Source organism: Triticum urartu, chromosome 4A (genome assembly GCF_056163025.1).
Source record: "Triticum urartu cultivar PI428250 chromosome 4A, HENAU_Tu73, whole genome shotgun sequence".
NCBI classification, from domain to species: Eukaryota; Viridiplantae; Streptophyta; class Magnoliopsida; order Poales; family Poaceae; genus Triticum; species Triticum urartu.
In genome coordinates, this window is record NC_141876.1 from 1,341,678 (window position 1) to 1,349,509 (window position 7,832).

The 7,832-nt window shown below is 45.5% G+C and overlaps 1 long non-coding RNA gene across 1 annotated transcript; it reads right to left on the reverse strand.

Annotated features, from left to right (window-relative positions):
• Nucleotides 1–6,282: 6,282 nt before the first annotated feature.
• Nucleotides 6,283–7,541, reverse strand: LOC125554238 (uncharacterized). The gene is made up of 5 exons (XR_007304354.2): nt 7,292–7,541; nt 7,048–7,203; nt 6,764–6,958; nt 6,514–6,672; nt 6,283–6,416 (listed from the first exon to the last, which is right to left on the reverse strand). It is a non-coding gene; the product is annotated as an uncharacterized LOC125554238 (long non-coding RNA).
• Between the last annotated feature and the right edge of the window lie 291 nt (nt 7,542–7,832).

Sequence of the window (7,832 nt, forward strand, 5' to 3'; positions counted from 1 at the left end):
TTCATTCTGCAACTCCCTATTCAAGTTACTAATCATAGTAACTGAACTAGTATCAAATACTGAGGGGTTGCTATAAACACTAGTAAAGTACACATCAATAACATGTATATCAAATATACTTATGTTCACTTTGCCATCCTTCTTATTCGCTAAATACTTGGGGCAGTTCCACTTTCAGTGATCAGTCCCTTTGCAGTAGAAGCACTTAGTCTCAGGCTTAGGACCAGACTTGGGCTTCTTCACTTGAGCAGCAACTTGCTTGCTGTTTTTCTTGAAGTTCCCCTTTTTCCCTTTGCCCTTTTCTTGAAACTAGTGATCTTGTCAACCATCAACAATTGATGCTCTTTCTTGATTTCTACCTTCATCGATTTCATCATCATGAAAAGCTCGGGATTTGTTTCCGTTATCCCTTGCATATTATAGTTCATCACGAAGTTCTACTAACTTGGTGATGGTGACTAGAGAATTCTGTCAATCACTATCTTATCTGAAAGATTAACTCCCACTTGATTCAGGCGATTGTAGTACCCAGACAATCTGAGAACATGCTCACTAGTTGAGCGATTCTCCTCCATCTTTTAGCTATAGAACTTGTTGGAGACTTCATATCTCTCAACTCGGGTATTTGCTTGAAATATTAACTTCAACTCCTGGAACATCTCATATGGTCCATGACGTTCAAAACGTCTTTGAAGTCCCGATTCTAAGCCATTAAGCATGGTGCACTAAACTATCAAGTAGTCATCATATTGAGCTAGCTAAACGTTCATAATGTCTGCATCTGCTCCTGCAATAGGTCTGTCACCTAGTGGCGCATCAAGGACATAATTCTTCTGTGCAGCAATGAGGATAAACCTCAGATCACAGATCCAATCCACATCATTGCTACTAACATCTTTCAACACAATTTTCTCTAGGAACATATCAAAATATACACAGGGAAGCAACAACGCGAGCTATTGATCTACAACATGATTTGCAAAATACTACCAGGACTAAGTTCATGATAAATTTAAGTTCAATTTAATCATATTACTTAAGAACTCCCACTTAGATAGACATCCCTCTAATCCTCTAAGTGATCACGTGATCCAAATCAACTAAACCATGTCCGATCATCACGTGAGATGGAGTAGTTTCATTGGTGAACATCACTATGTTGATCATATCTACTATATGATTCACGCTCGACCTTTCGGTCTCCGTGTTCCGAGGCCATATCTGTATATGCTTGGCTCGTCAAGTATAACCTGAGTATTCCGCGTGTGCAACTGTTTTGCACCTGTTGTATTTGAACATAGAGCCTATCACACCCGATCATCACGTGGTGTCTCAGCACGAAGAACTTTCGCAACGGTGCATACTCAGGGAGAACACTTCTTGATAATTAGTGAGAGATCATTTTATAATGCTACCGTCAATCAAAGCAAGATAAGATGCATAAAATATAAACATCACATGCAATCAATATAAGTGATATGATATGGCCATCATCATCTTGTGCTTGTGATCTCCATCTTTGAAGCACCGTCATGATCACCATCGTCGCCGGCGCGACACCTTGATCTCCATCGTAGCATCGTTGTCGTCTCGCCAATCTTATGCTTCCACGACCATCGCTACCGCTTAGTGATAAAGTAAAGCATTACAGCGCGATTGCATTGCATACAATAAAGCGACAACCATATGGCTCCTGCCAGTTGCCAATAACTCGGTTACAAAACATGATCATCTCATACAATAAAATTTAGCATCATGTCTTGACCATATCACATCACAACATGCCCTGCAAAAACAAGTTAGACGTCCTCTACTTTGTTGTTGCAAGTTTTACGTGGCTGCTACGGGCTTAAGCAAGAACCAATCTTACCTACACATCAAAACCAGAACGATAGTTTGTCAAGTTGGTGCTGTTTTAACCTTCGCAAGGACCGGGCGTAGCCACACTCGGTTCAACTAAAGTTGGAGAAACTGTCACCCGCTAGCCACCTTTGTGCAAAGCACGTCGGGAGAACCGGTCTCGCGTAAGCGTACGCGTAATGTCGGTCCCGGCCGCTTCGTCCAACAATACCGCCGAACCAAAGTATGACATGCTGGTAAGCAGTATGACTTATATCGCCCACAACTAACTTGTGTTCTACTCGTGCATATAACATCAACACATAAAAACTAGGCTCGGATGCCACTGTTGGGGAACGTAGTAATTTCAAAAAAATTCCTACGCACACGCAAGATCATGGTGATGCATAGCAACGAGAGGGGAGAGTGTGATCTACGTACCCTTGTAGACCGACAGTGGAAGCGTTAGCACAACGTGGATGATGTAGTCGTACGTCTTCACGGCCCGACCGATCAAGCACTGAAACTACGGCACCTCCGAGTTTTAGCACATGTTCAGCTCGATGACGATCCCCGGACTCCGATCCAGCAAAGTGTCGGGGAAGAGTTCCATCAGCACGACGGCGTGGTGACGATCTTGATGTACTACCATCGCAGGGCTTCGCCTAAGCACCGCTACAATATTATCAAGGACTATGGTGGAAGGGGGCACCGCACATGATTAAGAATATGATCACGTGGATCAACTTGTGTGTCTAGGGGTGCCCCCTGCCTCCGTATATAAAGGATCAAAAGGGGGGGTGCGGCCGGCCAGGAGAGGGCGTGCCAGGAGGAGTCCTACTCCCACCGGGAGTAGGATTCCCCCTTTCCTAGTTGGAATAGGATTCGGGAGGGGGGAAAGAGGAGAGAGAGAGAAGGAAGGGGGGCGCCGCCCCCCTCTCCTTGTCCTATTCGGACTAGGGGGGAGGGGCGTGCGGCCCAGCCCTGGCCACCTCTCCTCTCTTCCACTAAAGCCCACTAAGGCCCATATACCTCCCGAGGGGGTTCCGGTAACCTTCCGGTACTCCGGTAAAATCCCGATTTCACCCGAAACACTTCCGATATCCAAATATAGGCTTCCAATATATCAATCTTTATGTCTCGACCATTTCGAGACTCCTCGTCATGTCTGTGATCACATCTGGGACTCTGAACAAACTTCGGTACATCAAAATGCATAAACTCATAATATAACTGTCATCGAAACCTTAAGCGTGCGGACCCTACGGGTTCGAGAACAATGTAGACATGACCGAGACACGTCTCCAGTCAATAACCAATAGCGGAACCTGGATGCTCATATTGGCTCCTACATATTCTACGAAGATCTTTTATCGGTCAGACCGCATAACAACATGCGTTGTTCCCTTTGTCATCGGTATGTTACTTGCCCGAGATTCGATCGTCGGTATCTCAATACCTAGTTCAATCTCGTTACCGGCAAGTCTCTTTACTCGTTTCATAATACATCATCTTGCAACTAACTTATTAGTTGTAATGCTTGCAAGGCTTATGTGATGTGCATTACCGAGAGGGCCCAGAGATACCTCTCCGACAATCGGAGTGACAAATCCTAATCTCGAAATACGCCAACCCAACATTCACCTTTGGAGACACCTGTAGAGCTCCTTTATAATCACTCAGTTACGTTGTGAAGTTTGGTAGCACACAAAGTGTTCCTCCGGTAAACGGGAGTTGCATAATCTCATAGTCATAGGAACATGTATAAGTCATGAAGAAAGCAATAGCAACATACTAAACGATCGAGTGCTAAGCTAACGGACTGGGTCAAGTCAATTACATCATTCTTCTAATGATGTGATCCCGTTAATCAAATAACAACTCTTTTGTTCATGGTTAGGAAACATAACCATCTTCGATTAACGAGCTAGTCTAGTAGAGGCATACTAGTGACACTCTGTTTGTCTATGTATTCACACATGTATTATGTTTCCGGTTAATACAATTCTAGCATGAATAATAAACATTTATCATGATATAAGGAAATAAATAATAACTTTATTATTGCCTCTAGGGCATATTTCCTTCAAGTAGCCCCTAAACCAGGCTTCAATGACGATGAGTCCGGCGCGCAGTATTGTCTTCGGCATTGCAAGGCGGGTTCCTCCTCCGAATACACCACGGATAGTGTCCGACCCTGCAAAATAAGTTCCACATACCACCGTAGAGAGAATAATATTTCCACAAATCCAATTTGCTGACTTGTTTTGGCAACATGACATTATGTCATGGCCCGGTGATTATTCGAACCGTTTCCTTTAAATAGCCCCGCACATAACGCGAGGCAGTTTTTTGACAAGTCTTGTCAAAGCAGAGATCGTGTCCCCTTATCACGGGATTCTCATCAATACGGGTGTGCGTAACCCAACCGTGCCATCGATTATGGCGCTTGGGGGATAAGCGAGTTTTACCAGGCTAGTGGGGACGCTTAGTTTCGTCCGCCCATATAAAGGGATAAGGATTCACCTTTTCATCCACGCCTTCTTCCTCCTTTGCTCATCCATTTTCGCGCACTCGAGCTCCAGCGCCCAAGTCCGCACTTCCCACCTCAACCTTCTGCAACCATGTCCGGAGCGGGAGGTAGGTGGATGGTCTCCTCCGTCACGGAGGGACACATCAAGAAGCTGAGGAGAGCCGGATACCTGCCCGACGACATCACGCACCGGCTCCCAGATGAGGGGCAGCTCATCCCCACCCCCAGGCCCCATGAGAGGGTAGTGTTCCTTACCCATTTCCTCTGCGGACTGGGATTCCCTCTCCACCCATTCGTCCGGGGGCTCATGTTCTACTACGACCTGGATTTCCACGATCTGGCCCCGAACTTCATCCTCAACATCTCAACGTTTATTGTCGTGTGCGAGGCCTTCCTCCGCATCAAGCCCCACTTCAGCTTATGGCTGAAGACCTTCAATGTCAAGCCGAGGGTAGTGGGCGGCCGCCAGGCGGAGTGCGGAGGAGCCATGGTGGGCAAGATGCCCAACGTTACATGGCTCGAGGGCTCCTTCGTGGAGACCATAAAGGGGTGGCAATCGGGGTGGTTCTACATCACCGAGTCACGTGACCCTACCTGGGCAGCAGCCCCCGAGTTCCGATCTGGCATCCCCACGCGGCTCACCTCCTGGAAAGAGAAGGGCCTGTCCTGGGGTAGTTCGGGAGAGCTGACCGGACTCCAAACATGTATTCAAAACATGGTGAACAAGAAGCTCAAACTCGTCAACTTCGTCCAGGTCATGCTCATCCGCCATATCCTCCCGTGTCAACAACGGGCCTTCAACTTGTGGGAGTTCGACCCGGCCCAGCACCAAACTCTGAACAGGCTCTTCGATACAACACACGAGGATTCCTGGAAGGTGCTATTCAAGGGCGTCGAGGTTCCTCCTCCTACTATCGAGGATCGCAGATTCTGCGCGAAGCGCCAAGCCAGCGCGGTAAGCTGTTTTACCTCTTACAGGATACTTGTTTTTCATAGTTTGACTCTATGCGGGATCTAAGCTCCCGTTCCTTTGACATGACTAGCAGGAAACGGCTGGACAGATCGACTGTCCGGCTTCCTTGCCCGAAGGCCCAGCAAACGCTCTCCTGACGGAGATGCTGACTCCGGCTCCTTACAAGGTGCCAGAGAAGACTAAGAAGGCCAAGGGAACCTGAAAGAGTTCCCGACGCCATGTGTTATCGGACTCATCGTCCGATGACTCTGCGGCACACTCCTCCCCCAAAGACGACGAGGAAGAAGAAGATGCTCCCCCTTCAGTTGGGGGAGACAAGAAAAGGAAGGCCGCCCCAACCGGGAGGGGGGGGGCGAAGGGTCCAAGAAGGGAAGGACTCTCCTTCCGGACAGTTCCACCACCACCGCCGAAGGCGAAGACGAGTGGCTGCTCAGGGCCAAGCCCTTGGCGAAGTCGTAAGTATTCGGATACCAGAGTAACTCATAGCATTCCTTTGTCGCACTGCTTCCCCTAACGCCGAATATGATTATGCAGGCCGCCACGAGCCCGTATCGATGAATCGTCGGACGGCTCCCTGGGCTCGTCGGATTTGGATAGCGATCCACTTCCGACCGTCACCTCCCCTTGCCCTGCGGACGACGCCGAGGTATTGTCTCAAGAGGCACCGGGTCGAGGGGAGACAATCCCGGAGGCGCCTCAAGGCGACCTTCCGGACTCGGGGAGCAGAGGGAACAAGGCCCCTGAGGGCTAAAATCTTTATATAATACATAATATTTGTCTATCTAAAGACTAATTCCTCTATAGTTGCTCCTGGCTCCTGCAATGCACTCCTTTTGTAAATCTTGAGCTACCCTGAAAAAGAATGATAACAGAGAAAATTTTAGAACATGGCTTTAAGACTAGTGTGAGAAGTAATGTACTTTGATGATGTACCATACCAGTGTTTGGTGGCTTGTTTTGAGGTTGTGTAGGAGTCGTTCATTTGTGTTCTGTTGGTTCAGGACCACCTTGCTTGGTGGCATTGTTATTTTCAGCATGGCCATTATTTGCTTCAGGACCATCATGTGCTTTCTACAGTTTAGGTTCAGTTTAGTTGTAAGTAAACTTATAGAAAACATATACATTGTTTGATAACATAGCAAAAATTTATGCGCTCATGCACACACACCTTAGCAACTGTGTGTTCATGTGGTGAAGATAAACTGGTGCAACCCTCTATGGTTCTTGTGCAATTGCTAGGATGCAATTCCTGGTTAGTCTTGTCCGGCAAAGTTGATTCTGCACATCCTTGATTGACCCTATGATCAATTTTTTCATTGTGTGTTTTCTACAGTTGAGGTTTAGTTCAGTTGTAAGTAAATATACACAAAACATAGACATTGTTTGACAATGAATCAGAAGTTTATGCACGCACACACCATAGCAACCATGTGTGGTAAAGATGAACCAGTGTAATCCTCTTTAGTTCTCGAAGAAAAGCTAGGATGTAATTCCTGGGCAGTAATCTGCTTATCTGGCAAAGTAAATTCTGCACTTCCTTGATTGGTGTAACCCTCTTTGGTTGATTATGCGCGGCCTTGATTGTCCTTATCAAACTTTTCAATGCGTGCCTTCTACACTTGAGGTTCAGTTTAGTATGACATAAACATACACAATCATAGGCATTGGTTGATAATGAAGTAAAAATAATATGCGCACACACCTTAGCAACCATGTGTGGTAAAGATAAACCAGTGTAATCCTCTTTGGTTCTCATAGAAAAACTAGGATGCAATTCCTGGATAGTGATCTGCTTGTCTGGAAAAGTTGATTCTACACTTCCTTCATTGGTCCTATCACACTTTTTGATGTGTGCTTTCTACAATTGAGGTTTCAGTTTAGTTGTAAGTAAACTTATACAAAACATAGGCATTTTTTAATAACAAAGCAGAAATTTATGCACACACCTTAGCAACCATTTTTTCTTGTGGTAACGATAAACCGGTGTAACACTCTTTGGTTCCCGCACAATCTCTAGGATGTAGTTCCTACAACTTATGATGAACAATTGTTTAAGTATGAGAATTAAGTAGAATATTTATTAGTGAAGAAACTATTACATCACCTGCATAGCATTCAATGGAGCATATTCTTCAGCTTCATTATGTGATTCATTTGGGAGGTCACTACCAATAACTCTTTCATTGAGATCAACCTCAAACAAGAACAAGATAATAGTATATTAATACTCATATCTTTATCTTTGGGAGGTCACGGCACACTCCAGTTTATCTTACATCTGCTAGATAACTAGCCTCTTTATGCTTTACAAGTTTTTAAAGAGAATCTAGTTGTAGCAAACGGTATATGTTGGACTCCAGTGGAATAAGGTGATCTTTCCGTAAATATGACCCATACACACATGTAACTAAAAAGGCACCCAAAAAGCACTTCAGAAGTTACTATAACGCACATAGCAACATACAAACCTGTAACAACAATCTTTTG